Source organism: Bubalus bubalis, chromosome 1, assembly GCF_019923935.1.
Source record: "Bubalus bubalis isolate 160015118507 breed Murrah chromosome 1, NDDB_SH_1, whole genome shotgun sequence".
Classification (NCBI taxonomy): Eukaryota; Metazoa; Chordata; class Mammalia; order Artiodactyla; family Bovidae; genus Bubalus; species Bubalus bubalis.
In genome coordinates, this window is record NC_059157.1 from 9,910,408 (window position 1) to 9,927,149 (window position 16,742).

At 38.5% G+C, this 16,742-nt stretch overlaps 1 protein-coding gene across 1 annotated transcript in view; it reads left to right on the plus strand.

Moving 5' to 3' along the window:
• The window catches only part of ZMAT4 (zinc finger matrin-type 4), a 372,856-nt gene that overhangs the window by 245,378 nt on the left and 110,736 nt on the right, over nt 1-16,742 (plus strand). The gene's annotated exons all lie outside the window — the stretch shown is intronic.

Consider the following 16,742-nt stretch of genomic DNA (forward strand, 5'->3'; position numbering starts at 1 on the left):
ACAAAACCATATATCAATGCATTAATGGATCTAGAAAAATGGTAAAGGTGAACTTATTTGCAAAGCAGAAATGGACAACATAGAGAACAAACATGGACATCAAGTGGGGAAGGACTGGTGGGATGAATAGGGAGATGGTGATTGACATATGTACACTATTGATACTATGTATAAAATAGATAAGTAGCGAGAACCCTATGTCTCACCTTTCTATACTTTAGGGCTTGGTTCACTTCCACTGTGGGTCACAGGCTCTTCCCTCTGTCGAAGAACAGGTCCTGCTCCTGTCATTCCTGGGAATGTACCCTGGGATCAAGTAAGCCTTGAAGGATACTGAAAGATGTGCAGGTCAGGCCACCTAGTGCCACGCTCCAGGCAGAAGATGGAATCCCCACAGAGGCATGGGAACCAGGGACAGCAGCGCCCCCTGGAGGAGATGTGTGGGGTGGTTGCAGCTTGCCTGCTGCGTGCTAAGTTGCTTCAGTCGTGTCTGACTCTCTGCAACCTCATGGACTGTAACCGCCTCTGTCCGTGGGATTCTCCAGGCAAGAATACTGGAGTGGGATCCTCCTCCAGGAGATCTTCCCAACCCAGGGATCGAACTTTGATCTCTTACATCTCCTGCATTTTAGGCAGGTCCTTTACCTCTAGTGCCACCTGGTAAGCCCCAAATAAATTATGGTGAGAAAAAAAAAAAAAATTCAAAACAGTGGTTGTCTCAGGGCTGGTGAGGAGCACCAAGTGAGAGGAGCTTACGGCCACATTTAGGTTTAATGGGAGAAGTGGCCAAAGAAAGTCAGATCACCGTGACAGTCGAATACGGAACCCTGATGGCTACCGGGAGTAACTTAGACCTTTGTCATGAAAATGACATGTTTGTATTTGTGGTATTGAAAGAGACGTCTATAGACAGCAACAAGGCAGCTGGATTAGAAGGGAGCTGGTTGGGAGGCAGGGAATTTTTTATTGGGAAGCTTCTAATTTAATCCAATGAGAAATTGCATCAACTTGAAAAAAGGAAGCAGTGGCAGGGAGGATATCAGTAAAGCCAAAAAATGAGAAAGGAATTGGATGTGAATTCAACAAAGTTTGGTGGTCAGCTGGTCCTCCAGAGCCGTGGACAGCTGTCCCTTCCATGTGGAGGCAAATCCTGCCCACGACTGACTCTTAACTGGCCAGGATGGGTACCCAGATAACGTCAGAAACTTCTGCTGAAGTGTAAACTGTGGGCTGGGCATTTGGTGTTACCTGCCATGATGCTTGTGATCTCGGAGAGACAGCAGTAAGCAGTCCCGAGGAGAGATCTTAATTTCCTGTCCAGGATTTGAACCTGGATGAAAACCAGGAATCCTAGCTGCTAGATCACCAGGGACCAGAGGCTAGAAGCAAAGCGGCCCTGGCTCTTTTTCCCCATTTGAAAGTGGAAGTATTTCAGGGAGGCAAACACTGTAAAAAACAGGTACAAGTTTATTATTAGAGCCACAGCATAACAAATGGGAGAGCACACGGAGAAACAGTTTATTTAAGATGGAAGCTAGGCAGAAATACACACCCGGAGTGGAGAGCAGGCGTTCCGAGTGAGGAGCTCAGTAAAGAGGTGATTTAAATCACTTAGATGGGACAGTCCTTCCGGATCTTTGTGTACCTTTGGCCAATTATTAATATCCTGTTTCATCTTTTCACTCCTGACAGGGCCTAGGACCCTCCCCAATAGGCATGTGCAACTTTTTGCTAAGATGGATCCCACCACAGAGGCCTGTGAGGGCATGCCCACACTTCTTATGGGGTGGCACCTCCTCCCTTTTTGACCCCCAAGAAGCCTTCTGTGTATGTGCAGACAGGGACTTTTTCCTTGACCTCAGGAGTGAGCACCATATCTCTTTACTTCAGCAGAGCTCAGCTTCTGCCTCTAGCTTTGTCCTTGGAGTGTCTGGCTGAGAATAAAATTTCAGCTTTACTCCACTTGACAATCACCAGTTGTCCAGTCCAGGGCCCGTCTGTCTCCTACCTCACTTTTAACCCAGTCGTGGACTTATTATTCTTTGCATCACCTACAGTATCCAGAACAATGTATCCTTATGGAAGGTCCTCAGTGGTGGCCACGCACTTGAGTGGCCTCACACTTGTTAAGCAACCCCAGTTTTCTCTGGTGTTCTCAGGATTGTGGGTCTCCGATGGATGACTGAACATTTCCCAGTGCTGAATTTTTGATTTAAAAAATTCCTATGTTAAGTGAGGTGTCTTTTTATTCCATTTAAGAAGTGAAAACTAAAGCCTTAGTTCATTCCTCTTAGAAATATTTTCAATCTTGGAGAACTGTATGCATTTTATCTAGTTGAGAATCAGCAGAAAATAGGACCTTTAAGCAGATATGATAATTATAGAACATAATTCTAAATTGAATGGTAGGGGAAGAGGTGCCAGAAGAAAATGCTCAGCTTAGATTACACCTGGTTATTTTTGCATTATTATTTTTAATGTGTTTTGACACCTCAGCTGTTCCATCTAGACTCACTCTGATCTTCAGAGCCCACATTTTGGGTTAGATAATTAAACTGCTTAAATGGCTCATGTTCCTGTCATACTACTGGTGTGGAAAAATAGGGTGATATGGAAGAAATCATTTTCATTCAATCATTCATTCATTCATGCTTACTAAGTACCTATTACATACCAGGCTCTGTGCCTAAAATTACATGGAATATTCAAATGTCTGTGACTCATCCTCTCACCTCAAAGAGTTTAAAGTCTTGAGAACAAGGGGAAGAGCAAAATAATATGTTTATTAAAACAAATATAGCACAAAATATGAAAACAAAAAACAGAGCTTAAAAGCCAACCCAGTATGAAGTTTTGAAAATAGAGGAATGATGACGTCCAGCCTGGAGTCAGCATCAGGACATGTGGAAACTGATGACCAGTTTCTTGAGAGCAGAGGACCAGCGTGACTACAGGTGTGGAGGGTGGCAGAAGTGTGAGCACCATTAGCAGTCAAGTTCAATGGAGTTAGATGTGTGAGTGAGATGAAGCTGAGAAGATAAATCGGAACCAAATTATAAATAGCTCCCATGTCAGCTAAAGCTGAACTTTATTTGCTAGCCATGACTTTTTTTTTTTTCTAAATAGGAAGATGACTGGCTTCATCTGTGCTTTCCGAGGATTGCTGTGTGATGGATTGGAGTAGGGGGATTCAGGAGGCTGGGAAACTAAATAGAATCGATGCAGAGGGCACTGTGAAGGCTTGAGGGGTCTGAGGTCCAGCAGGGGGAGGGGAGAAATGGGCCCCCTGAAAGATAACACATATTTCTCTTTGCATGGTTCAGTAGACTCTACCTTCCCCACCCCAGTCAAATGAAGAGGGATCAGAGCATTAGAATTCTGAAAGACACCCTGGCAAGGCCTTGGGAACACTAATAGGAAAAATAGAAATTTAATGAGTAATATGAATAATAAGTGAAATTTTTGTTCACCCTCAAATCCAGCAAGAAATGTAGTTGATGAACACTCATGGCAGTCTGTTTACATCCTATCGGGCCATTCTTTCTTCAGCTGTGACAGATTTTGGTCCATTATTGTTCTTCATGTCTCTAATGGATGGGACCCTGTCTAAAGAAGCTGGGTTAACTCTTCGTCATCACTGACTAGCTTCCAAAATAGATGAGCTTGGTTGTTCCAAAGGAATCATTCTGCCTCCCTTTATGCATTGTGGGCAAACTTATCAAAGACAGTGGCTTGCATTTCTAATTTCAGAGTAGGGACAATATGTTGGAAACGGCCTTAAATTTGACACATGGAACCAGCGTCCTTGGTTTTGAGATGTCGACCAAGAAAAGGGCAAAAACAACATCAAAACACACCCACCAAAAATCCAGGTCACTTAAGTGTTCTTTAGATGCCTGTTTTGGCTACCCTGAGGAAGCTGACAGTGTCAATGTGAAGCTGCTCTCCTTCCTCGGTGCTCTAAGGCTCTTCCTCAGTATTGACTGAAGGTCTCTATTGTTTACTTTAAGCTCCAGAACTAGGCTAGTATTTAGTAAGAGCTCAGCACAATGTTTTCCTAAGGTTCTAGGAACATGTATCTGCCATGCTGACTCTTCCAATAGCTGTGGGCTTTGTTAGTCGGGCTTTGTCATTTGACAAAATAAGGGGTGCTTTGTGCAAAGATGCAAAGACAGAAGAAACCTGTCTTTTAACAAGTGGAAAACTATTTTCTTTGTTTCTAAAATGATAGCTTTAACTCCATGCAAAAAAAAAATAATCATGTGTTGATTTTTTTCAAAGCTGCTACAGATAGACCTAATTTTCTGCAATAGATAGATTCTGTCAAAGTGGATGGTTTAAACGGAGATTAAAGTATACAAAAAAAATTGTCAGATTTATTCAAAGGAGAGCCTGCCTACTGATATTTTTGTTCACTATCTTATTTTGACTAATATTTAATGAACACTTAGCATATACCAGGCTTTGTGATAAATCCTGGCGTATAAAGATGGCATTGTCCTGGAATATAAAAGAAGACATTCTCCCATCTTCAAGAAGGCCACAGCAGGGTGGTGGCAAGTGAAATACTGTGAAAAGCTTTTACCTTGAAGATCCCTGCTGTATCCTATGTATATAAATGCACTGAGATACAGGAAGGAAAATGCACACACACAAATAGTCTATCCTACTCTTTTGATCTATTTTTCAAATAGATTCTGCTACTGGAAATTATCATCACATGAGAACTTTTCCCCCAAGAAAATGAGGTTTTCCTGCTGCTGCTGCTGCTAAGTCGCTTCAGTCGTGTCCGACTCTGTGTGACCCCATAGACGGCAGCCCACCAGGCTCCCCTGTCCTTGGGATTCTCCAGGCAAGAACACTGGAGTGGGTTGCCATTTCCTTCTCCAATGCATGAAAGTGAAAAGTCAAAGTGAAGTCTCTCAGTCGTGTCTGACTCCTAGCGACCCTATGGACTGCAGCCCACCAGGCTCCTCCGTCCATGGGATTTTCCAGGCAAGAGTACTGGAGTGGGTTGCCATTGCCTTCTCCAAGGTTTTTCTAGTGGAGGTCAATGTAAGGGAAGAAACAGTAGGAATTCTGGTAAACTGTGTCTGGAATTTTTGAAGGGCTATATGCCCAAGGCGGAAGCTGCTTTATGAAATTGGAGAAATCCAGTCCTACTGATGCTTTGCTAGAATAGAGTCACCTAAAAGAGAAATCTCTTTATTCGTCCACTAGTCATTCAACAAATACTTCATAGGTGAAGTGTATTATATGTTACATGTTATCATGCTCGATGCTGGAATGCAATAATGAACAAGACATGGTCCTTGACTTCAGGAAATTTCCAAGCTTAATAGGAAAAGGAAGCATTTTAACATTACTTTAAAAATGTGCTTAAAATCCCCAAATGATTTATATTTCTTTAGTGTAACAAACAGGACAAATAAATCATTTTTAACACAAGTACACAATAATAAAACGTTAGGTATCTTTATAAGTATGGAGGTTGGTGGTGTGCTGCTGATAGAAATATTATTTAACATTTTTTTTTTTAATTTTGAAGGTATATATGATGCCTCCATTAGCTAAGTGGGTTCTTAGACCTGGATAATGAAAAAGAATATGCAATAACTTGAATTTTGAGTCTATTTTTGCAAAGTATGACAAATAATGATGCATTTACTGAAATAGCTAATGGCTCAGTGAAGCGGCAGCCTTGCTTTTCACAGATACCAGCTGGCAAACTGTTAGATGATTTAAAATGAGTTATCAGGCACTCCTGTTTTGTAAATTTTTGTGTGTGTAAATTTTGTAAAGGTCTTGATTTCTTATGTGTTTACATGTGAAAGAAGGGCATCCATTGCTCACTATGAACCCTTTTTTTGGAGAGGGTTGTGGTTTCACAGAGTCCTGGCTACTGCTCAAGGTTCAGGGTAGTGGACTCAGAGTTAGAAAATCTGGAGTTGAGTCTTGTCTCTGTTATTAAGGAGCTGGGAGATCTTGAGAAGTTGCTTCACCTCTCTGGGCCTGTTTCCTCTCTTATACAGTGAAGGTGTTGGGCTGGGTCATCTACAACGCATCCTTTAGTATTGTCTTCCATCTGGGTTCCATCCGGTCACTCTAAACCACAGAGGAACACTCTACTTACTGTAAGTCCATGTGCTTTGGGTGTGGACAGCTGTGTCTCTGGAATGGGATCTGGTACATCAGATTGTCCAAGCCCAGCTTTAATGATGAACTGATCCTACCTCGGGCCCATGAGGAAGAGCTTTATTTTGTCCCCTCCCTATTCTTTTTGATGAACCATGGGCTTCTGCACTCCAGGGACTAGGTACGGACTTGATTCAGGAGTATAGTCTTAGCTCTTTTAAAATCACTATTTGACTTGAGTCTGGACAAGCTAAATCTCTACTGGAAGCTCTAAGCAAACCTACACAAGTAGAACTCTGGAGGCATCTTGGTTATTCGAGACTTGCTTTGAACCACCAAAGGCAAAGGCCAGCTCCGGCCTGTTACTCATCTCCTTGTCTCACTTCTCTTCCCTCAATTTCAAGTGCACAACTGTACCTTTCTAACATAAAAGTTCTTCAGTGGAGAACTTTGTAGTTAAATTGGCTTCTGCAACACACGTACATACTCTTACCCATACACATATATGCGATTACTGATCATACACATGGTTTCTAACTCTCTCTCATTTTCTCCAAATGTGGCTACTAGTTGAGTGGAATCTACTCTTGCTGCACCCAGTCATGGGAGTCTGGTTCTGTTAATAGTGGAATAACTCTTATCAGATGAACCCACCACTTGATAATGACTATAAACTCTGGTAAATATATAAAAATCATGTACTTGGAAGCCATGAAGAGCATTAAAAACAGGCAAGAACTCAAGAGAAGTGAATACTTGGAAGAAAGAAGCAGCATTGAGTGAGCCTCCCAGTTTTTATGGCTTTTCCCCTCAGGGCTGACCTCAGTCAGCTGTAAGTTGATTGGCTAAAACTTAGATAAAAGCTACAGTCTTAATGACTTGAAGAACTAGAATAAAATAGCTCTTGGGGACAATGGCACTAGGGATTGGAAGAAAAATTCCAGAAAGAAAAGCCACAGAGCGGAAGCCTCAAATTCTGTTTTTATATTCTTCCTAAACTTGTCCCTGCCACCTAAACATCACATTCACAAAGCCAACTCCAAACAGCCTGGCAAAGGCTATAAGGACTGAGCAGAAGTTTCATCTGATACCTCCACTCCAACACACAGACAATCAGGGAAAGTTTAAGTGGCTAAGCTCACTGTCTGCTTCACAAAAATAAAAATCAGTTCTTCTGGAGGACTATAACAGAATTCAAAATTTACACAAGGTACTATTTCATAATGTCCAAAAAATAAATTGCTAAGTTAATATACATGCTTATGGAGAAATAGGAAAATGTGACTGGAATTAAAAAAAAAACAACAAACAATCAGTAGAGACTGACACTGAGATGATCCAGCTATTGGATACATTTGAGGACAGAAAGGAAAATATACTCATAATGAGTTAGGAAGTCGAAAATCTGATCAATAGAAACAAACAAAAAGACCCAGTGGAAATTTTAGATCTGAAAAACAAAATATCCAGAATAAAAACTCATCAAATGTCTTTATAACACCAAATTGGATTTGGCCAAAGAGTCAGAAAAGTTGAAGTTATATCAATAGAAATGACCCAAACTAAAGAGCACAGAGAAAAAAAAATATTTTAAAATATTAAAATGCCCCAGTAGTAATGCATGGGGCAATGTAAAAAAGTATAATGTATATGACAGAAGAAATTACATATTTGATAAGCTCATGAACTTTAAGTAAGATAAATATAAAGAAAACTATAGCTGAATCATCATGTACATCATAGTCAAACTGCTGAAAACAAAAGATAAAGGATAAAACCTTGAAAGCAGCCAATAAAAAGTTAGACATTAGACAGAGGGCAACAACAATATGGATTATAGCTGATTTCTCATTAAAACAAATTTTAAAAGATAAAAAACAAACCAAACAAAAAATTGTATCCGGAAGTCAGGAGAACTCCTCCAAGATCTGGAAGGAAAACAGCAGCAAATAAACAAACCTGTCAACCAGTGAAAATATTCTTCAAAGATAAAGGTGTAATAAAGACATTTCAAATAAACAAAAACTAAAGAGTTTGTTGCCAGCAGATCTTCACTGCAGGACGTGCTACAGAAGTTCTTCAGGCTGTACAGAAATACCAGATGGAAAATCAGATCTTCAAGATGGAATGAAAATTGCCAGGCATAATAGATATGTATATTAGCATAACAGACTTCTTTTAATTTTTTTAAAAAATACATATCTTTTTAAATTCAAGTTTTAAAAAAATATGAGATAGAATTTACATGCCATGAAATTCACCTTTTAAAAGCATACAATTCAGTGATTTTTAGTCCATTTGTGAAGTGCTGCTGTGAACACAATTTCAGAACATTTCTTCATCCCATAAAGCCCTGCACCATGAGCATTATTTCCCATTGTCTTCTTGCCACAGTCCCTGACAACCACTAATGTACACTCTGTCTCTGTGAACTTGCCTATGCTGAGCATTCTGCAGAAATAGAATCATACAATGATATGTGACTTTTGCGTCTGGCTTTCTTACTTAGCATAATGTTTTTTTTTAAATCCATCTATATTGCAGCATGTATCAGTACATCATTCTTTCTATTGCTGAGTCATCTTCCATCATATGGATCACCTTTTGATTATCCACTCAGCAACTGATAGATATTTGGGCTCTTTACACATTTTGATGGTCATAAATAATACTACTTTGAACACTCACATTACAGTTTCTGTACAAACATGTTTTCAGTTCTCTTAGGTATATAACTAGGGGTGGTATTGCCAGGTATGCAGTAACTCTGCTTGTAACTTTTTAAGAAACTGAAGACCTGTTTTCAAAAGTGACTGCACCATTTTACATTCCCACCAACAATGAATATTCCAACTTCTCCACTTCCTTGTCAACACTTATTATTATCTATCTTCATGATTCTAACTATTTTAGTTGGTGTAAAGTGGTATTTCCTTGTGGTTTTGATTTACTTTTTCCTTATTGCTGCTGACATTGAGTATTTTTTCATGTTTTTATTGTATATTTGTATATATTCTTGGGGAAATACTTGTGTGTAATCTTTGCCAATTTTCTGAGTTTTTTTTTCATTTTTGGATTGTGAGAGTCTTTATTTAGTCTGAATACTAGACTCTTATCAGATATATGCTTTGCAGTTTTTTCTCCCATCTCTCAGTTATCTTTTCCATTTTCTTAATAGTATCCTTTGAAGCACAAATATTTTTAATTTTGAATTTTAAATTTATGTGTATATTTTCTTTTTCTTTCCTTTTTTTGCTATCCAATCTAAAGAACTCTTCCCTCATCCAATTGTCACAAAGTTTCCCCCAATTTTTCTAACAGTTTTATAGTTTTAGCATTTATCCATTTTGAATTAATTCTTTGTATAATATATGCTTTTGTATATATAGGCTTTGTAATAGTATTTCAGCATCCTTCTGCTGCATGTGCATATCCATTTGTCCCAGGAATATTGTTGGAAGGATTATTCCCTTATTGGATTGTCTTGGCATCCTTGCTGAAAACTAGTTGACTACAAATGTGTGGGAGAGTTTCTGGACAACCAATTTTATTCCATTGATCTATTTGTATTCCAGTATCACACAATCTTGATTATTGCCCCATTTTGAAATCAAGATGTGTAAGCACTTCAACTTTGTTCATTTTTAAGACTATCTTGTCTATTTTCTGGTTCCCTTCCATTTTCATATGAAATTTAGGAGCGTTTTGTCAATTTCTCTAAAAAGAGAGCTAAGCTTTGATAGGCTTGTATTGAATCTGTGGCCCAATTTGGGGAATATTGCCATTTAAATAGGAGAAGGCAATGGCACCCTACTCCAGTACTTTTGCCTAGAAAATCCCATGGATGGAGGAGCCTGGTGGGCTGCAGTCCATGGGGTTGCTAGAGTCGGACACGACTGAGCGACTTCACTTTCACTTTTCACTTTCATGCATTGGAGAAGGAAATGGCAACCCACTCCAGTGTTCTTGCCTGGAGAATCCCAGGGATGGGGAAGCCTGGTGGGCTGCCGTCTATGGGTCGCACAGAGTCGGACACGACTGAAGCGACTTAGCAGCAGCAGCAGCCATTTAAATAGTATTAAGTCTTCCAATCCATGAATTCAAGATTTGTTGAATTTAGTGAGGTCTTTAATTAATTTCCTTCAACAATATTTTGTAGTATTCAGTGTACAAGTCTTATACACATTTTATAAAGCTTATACCTAATATTATATTCATTTTCATGCAATTGTAAGTGCTACTGTCTACTTTATTTCTTTTATGGATTATTTATTTCAAGTATTTAGAAATATGCTTTTAAAATATTGATCACTATCTTGAACTTTTGTGGAACTCACTTATTTATAGTGTTGTTCAAGTCTTTGGTTTTGTTGTTGTTGATCTTTCACCTAGTTATTTTATCCATATTTAAATCTGGATATTGAAGCTTCTAATTACTGTAGTCCAATTGGCCATTTCTCATTCATTTTTGTCAAATTTTGCCTCATATACATTTTAGGCTTTATTGTTAGGCATAAAAATTGTTTTATTTTATTGTTAGATTGACTACATTATCATCATAAAATATCCTTCTTTGTCTCTATACCATATGTAGATTAAATACAATAGAAAAGTATAACATAAAAAATGGAAATGTAAGGTTCTTACACTTTCTTGGAAGGGATGCAATATTCTAAATAGAATAAAAAGTTAAAGTTTCTATACAAAAGTCTTTAGAGAAAACACCAAAAAAGTGCAATTTATCCATTGTCTAAAAAGATAATGGATAAATTAAAATAATATTCTAAAATAATTCAAAGAAGTCAGAAGAAACATGAAAGGAGAAGAGAAATAATATATAGGATGAACATAAGTAGTGAAAATGGAAGCCTCAGATCTGGCCATTTGAATAACTATAGTCAAATATGACATGATTATCCATTCAATTCAAAGGAAGAGATTTTCTGAATGAGTAAAATTCAAGACCCAACTAAACCTACCATGGAAAGTCCTCTTTGTGTATACTTATTTCAGAGGAGATACTTATTATGTATCATGGTGAGGATAACTGGCAGTGAGAATATTAGGATTCTGTTGTTAAGAGATGTGTATTATCTTAGCACAAATACCCTTTTCTATTACTGTTACCTTACTATGCTGTATACGTATTACCCCACCTGCTATGTACATACAACTGTATATACTATACTTTATGGATGATTTAAGGGGGTTGAAAGAGAGTTTTGACTTTATTTTGTTTCCTATGGTAACTGATACTCATGAGTTGTCACTTACCTTTGCTTTTGTCTCTTTGCCTCCCTCGTGTGAAAATCTACCCAGTGCCGGAAACCTTACTGCCATGCTGGAAGCATCCTGATCATATCTCAATCAGGCACTTCTTCTAGTACTTCTATGTTAAGGCTCTCCATACTCCTTCCATTGGGCTAAAAAGAATGTTTTTCTTCAATCCAGAATCTGACTGAATATAGTTTCTCTTCTACTGATTATTTTCTCTATCTGTATAGATATTTTCCCAAATAAAAGTCCTTACTACAATGAACTTAGATTACCTAAGTGTTCTCTTTAGCTCTATACATTCTTCTCTCTAATCTGTCAAACTTAAGTAAAATATATATTATGTCCTGGCTCTCTCTAAAACCTAAGGTGTCTTTTCAAATACTCTTGCTGAAAAAAATTAGATTCTTTCTTATCTCAGTAATTCATGGTTTTCATTTCTATCACCACTGTTTATGTATATATTAAATAAACTTTAAAATTTTACAATAGTTTTAGACTTACAGGAAAACTGTGAAGATAGTACAGAGAGTTTTCATGTATATCACGCCTAGTTTTCCCTGTTATTAATGTCTTATGTTTGTGTATCACATTTGTCACAGGTAATGAAATAATATTGATAAGTTGTTACTAATAGAAGTCCCTAATTGATCATTCTTCTTTAATTTTTACTTAATATCCTTTTTGTATTCCAGAAGTCAATTATAGTTGTTATTTTTTAGAATACTAATGTAGTTATTATTATTTTAATTATTTATTTATGGCTGTGTCAGTTCTTGGTTGCAGCAAGTATGATCTTTGTTGCAGCCTGCAGGACCTCTCACTCAGGTGCATGGGGTTAGTAGTTGTGGTGCTCAGGCTTAGTTGCTCCATGGCTTGTGAGATTTTAGTTCCCCGACCAGGAACCGAACCCTTGTCCCCTGCATTGGAAGGCGGATTCTCAACCACTGAACCACCAGGAAAGTCCCTGTTATAACAATTAACCATGTCTTGGAGGCTTCTTAGCTGTGACAGTTTCCCAGAATCGGTTTGTTTTTTATAATCTAGATAGTTTTGAGGGTGTTGGTCAGATACTTTGGAGAATGCCCCTTAATTGGTACTATCTTCATGATTTGACAGGGGTATGAGGTTTTGAGGCAAAGACCACAGTGGTTAAGTGCCACGGTGGCAAAGTAGTATCGCGTGTCCATACTATCGGTGTGACTTCTGACTGTTGATATTGACCTTGACACCTAGCCCATGATCATGTCTTTGGAAAGAAGCCCACACATAAGGAGTGGAGAGTTATCCTCCACTATCTTGAGAATGAATTGGATATGTAGATATTATTTAGAAGTCTTCTGCCTGGGAAGTTTTTCTTTTTTATCTCCTCTTCATTTATTCAATCATTTATTTATATCAGTATGAACTCACAGATATATTTACTTTACACTTTTGGTTATAATCCAGTTCTACTCTATTTAGTTTGTTGCTTAAATTGTTCTGGTTTTACCTCAGGGAATTCTTGTAGCTAAGCTCCTCTGTCTCTTTGATATACTCTTATTATTGTGGGGTTTTCCTTGTTTGATTTGTTTTGTTGGCATTTCCTTACTTTTTAGCACAAGATACTTGAGGATCATCTTGTAAATTTCCTTCCTCAGTCCTAGAATTAGCCATTTCTTGAAGACATTGTGGTTGTACCCCCTCTTTGTTGATAATTATATTAGAAACCATGATCTGGGCATTATATCTCTTGTTTACTTTAAAAGTTTTTTTTCCATTTTATTCTATCTGGTCAAATTAATTTTTGTTATTTTAATCTTTTGCCCATGCCACAAGGCATGTGGGATCTTATTTCCCTGATCAGGAATTTAACCCATCCTCCGTGCATTGGAAGTATGGAGTCTTATTAATTACTGGAGTGCCCTTATGTAGTCAAATTCTTTCTCTTCAAGTATTTTTTTGTTTTTAAATTGCATCTATGCCTTTCAGCTCATCATTCCTCTACTGGAAGAATCTCTTAAGCAGTCTCTTTCTTTAATCTATTTCCCATTTGGCATCCAGAGAAGTTTTTATAAAATACAAATCTTATTATGCCATTACCCTGGTTAAAAACCTTTGTAAGCTCAGTATTTTCCTCCGGAGAAAGTTTTAACTTAATATTGTTGGAAAGGATTTGGAGATCGGATTTCTATCTTCCTCTCCAACTTTGCCTCTAAAAACTCTCAACTTTTTACACTTTATCCATAGTGAAATATTTTTAGTTTCTTGTGAGTCTTTGCATAGTTACATTCCTAAAACATTGCACTTCCTCCTTTGTTTTTACCACCACACACACACACTCACACACACACACAGACACCACACAGACAGACACGCCAACACACACACTTCACTGGGTAGATTCCTATGGAGTTTTTAGCTCTCTCCTTAGATAAGCATCTTCTAGGAAGCTTTCACAAGGACGCTTCCAAGCTGGGGTCCTTCCTCATCTCCCCACAGGGCCCCGCACTCTGGTTTCATGTCACGACACCCATTGCAATGGTTGTTATCACTTTGCACATCTCTTCCTGCAGGCTGAAGGCTCTGTGACGGCAGAGGCTTAGTACACTGTTTCATTGCTGTAGAGTTAACGCTTAACCCAATGGCTGGCACTTGACATGCCCTGAAGAAGAAGTATGTGTTTAGGGAATCAGTAAGTGCCCTCTGGGGGATTACCCCCTCATGCTAGTCTCATGGATATAAAGGGCCCAGACATACTTTCAAAGGAGTATGGCTTTCCAAATGTTAAGTATATACTGATTTTTATAGGCAGAGACTCCTTAGGTATCTGAACAGATAATGTAACCCATCTATTGTTGCTCATAAGACAGAGTTCCTGGCCTCCCTTTTTATCATTCCCAAATGAACACAGAAGGCAGAGTACAACATCTGAACTGCTTGAGCCTCGTCCTGATGTAACATGTGGCAAGTGCTTGGTTAAACAGACTGGGAAACCAGCCACAGAGAAATGGACAGTAATTCTAAGGCTGCCAAGAAATTTCCACCTGCACCTCCTTGCAGCTCAGGATAGAGAGTGCTCTCTAAGGCATTTCCAAACAGGTTCCAAAACTTCTGCTCTGACAGTGACATGCTCACAAAGCCTGTAACAGGAGAGCAGGTAGATAAGGTGTGACGTTGCTCCCTCACAGCAGTGTTTGACCCAGAGAAGACTTCAGTGTCTTTCAAATACCTTTCCTCAGGGAGCTAGGACGGTCATCTTGCTTTCATGAAATACGGCCCGGATGTGAGGTCTCGGACCCACCATGATGGATATTCATCTTTACTCCTTCCCAACACTGATGCTCTTCCTCTAAATCTGATAGGGGAGAGGCCTCACCTGCAACCCTCCTTCCTTAGATAAGGAAATGGGGAGAATATTAATAGCCCTCCTTTCACAGATAGCTTTTAGGAGAGAGAGTCTAAAACTGCCATAACGTAGCCAGATTTTTCTCCTGAAGGAAGGACATGCTTGTGCGTCAGATTTAGAAGGAAGTCTTTTATCTTTGTACAGAATGGAGTGAGCTGGAAATATTTGTCCTAAAAGCATGACCTTGTTGGCCAAGGGAGGAAATGAGGAAAGCTGAATACACTAAAGTGTGTGGATCTTCGGGAAGCCACGTTGACTGTATGTTCTGCCTCTCAGCCATGCTAATGAGGACGACTAAATGGTGAATTTTTTCCTACTGTCTTTGACATCCTAGGATAATTATTTTTAAATTTCTTATATTTAATGCTCACCCTCAAAAACAGTAGGCTATATGGTGTGGGTATGACTTTTTAATGACCCCTTGGGTTGCCAGATAAAATAAAAGGAGATCAGATAAATTTGAATTACAGAAAAATAACAAATAATTTTTAGTATATTTAATTTTAGTATGCAATGAATATCCAATATTCGGGGCACACTGATACTCAAAAATTATTTATTATTTATCCAAAATTCAATTTTAATCACACTTCCTGTATGTTCACTTGCTAAATTTGGTACACTTTATGTCATACCTAATTCTTCAGGCCAAAATATCATTAAAAGCTTTAATTTCAATAAAATAAAGAGTAAAAGATGTCTTAGAAGAAGGAAATGCATTCATTGCCCTTGGCAGCATCAGTTTTTATTGTCAGGGAGGATCCTCAAATTTGCAAAATCATTTAAAAAAATCAAAGACTAAAATTTATCAGTCTTTTAAGTATTTCATTTCTGTGTAAATTATTGAGACATGTAAAGTATGGAGCCATTTCTGAGCTTTTACTTTCCCTGTTCCTATAACAAGACTTGAACGTCACCTGAGCAAAATAAATGTAAATATAAATGGATATAAGGGAAAGAAAGAGAGGACAGGGGAAGGGAGTGGCTTGTGGTAGCTTGTCATTTTTTTCTTTTTCTTTTTTTTTTATAATTCTCCCCTCACTTGAGTGTTTCTCTTCATTTTTCTCTTGTGTAATAATATAGGCATACAAATATATATACCATATTACATGTATACTTATATATATGTACATTTATAAATATATGCAAATAATAAGCCATTGATTTACATACATTTGTACATTGTTACCTCTGTATTTTACATATGTATTTATTTATAATAAAGATCTTTTGTTTGAGACAAGCACCTGCCCTCAAAGCTATGAAGGTTAGACCCAGGCAAGTAGGAACTCAGATACTGATTTTTGTGTGACTTCATCTGTGTGTTTGTGTTTTTGCCTTGTCTCACTCTTCCCACTCGCTTTTTATTTCCGTAGAAAAGTTATTTAGGGAAATCCTGGTGGCTCAGATGGTAAAGAATTTGCCTGCAATGCAGGAGACCTAAGTTCGGTCCTTGGGTCAGGAAGATCCCCTGGAGAAGGGAATACCTGTCCACTCCAGTATCCTTGCCTGGAGGATTCCATGGACAGAGGTGCCTGGCAGGTTACAGTCCTTGGGGTAGCAAAGAATCAGACAGGACAGAGTGACTAACATTTCACTTCAACCTTACCTTGGCTGCATCTCAGAGAAACATAGCTTTGTCTTTCTGATCCACCTCTGTGGAAGGTTGTTACAAAAATCTCATGACTGAGAATGGTGGAGATTCTAAAACTTAAAACCGCTCCCTGAGCTTGAGCCCTGTGTGAGCCCGGGAATTCCCCTGCGAGTGTGGGAATCCCCATGTGGACCTGGGGTCCTTGTGTCCGGCTGGAGATCCAGAGTCTGCCTGGGTGCATTAGCCCCAGCTGGGCCTTCTCATCTCCCAAACTATCTCCATGCTCACTCAAAACCTGGTGGAAAATTTTACCAAAGTACGATTTTCATACCTCCAATTTTCACATATATA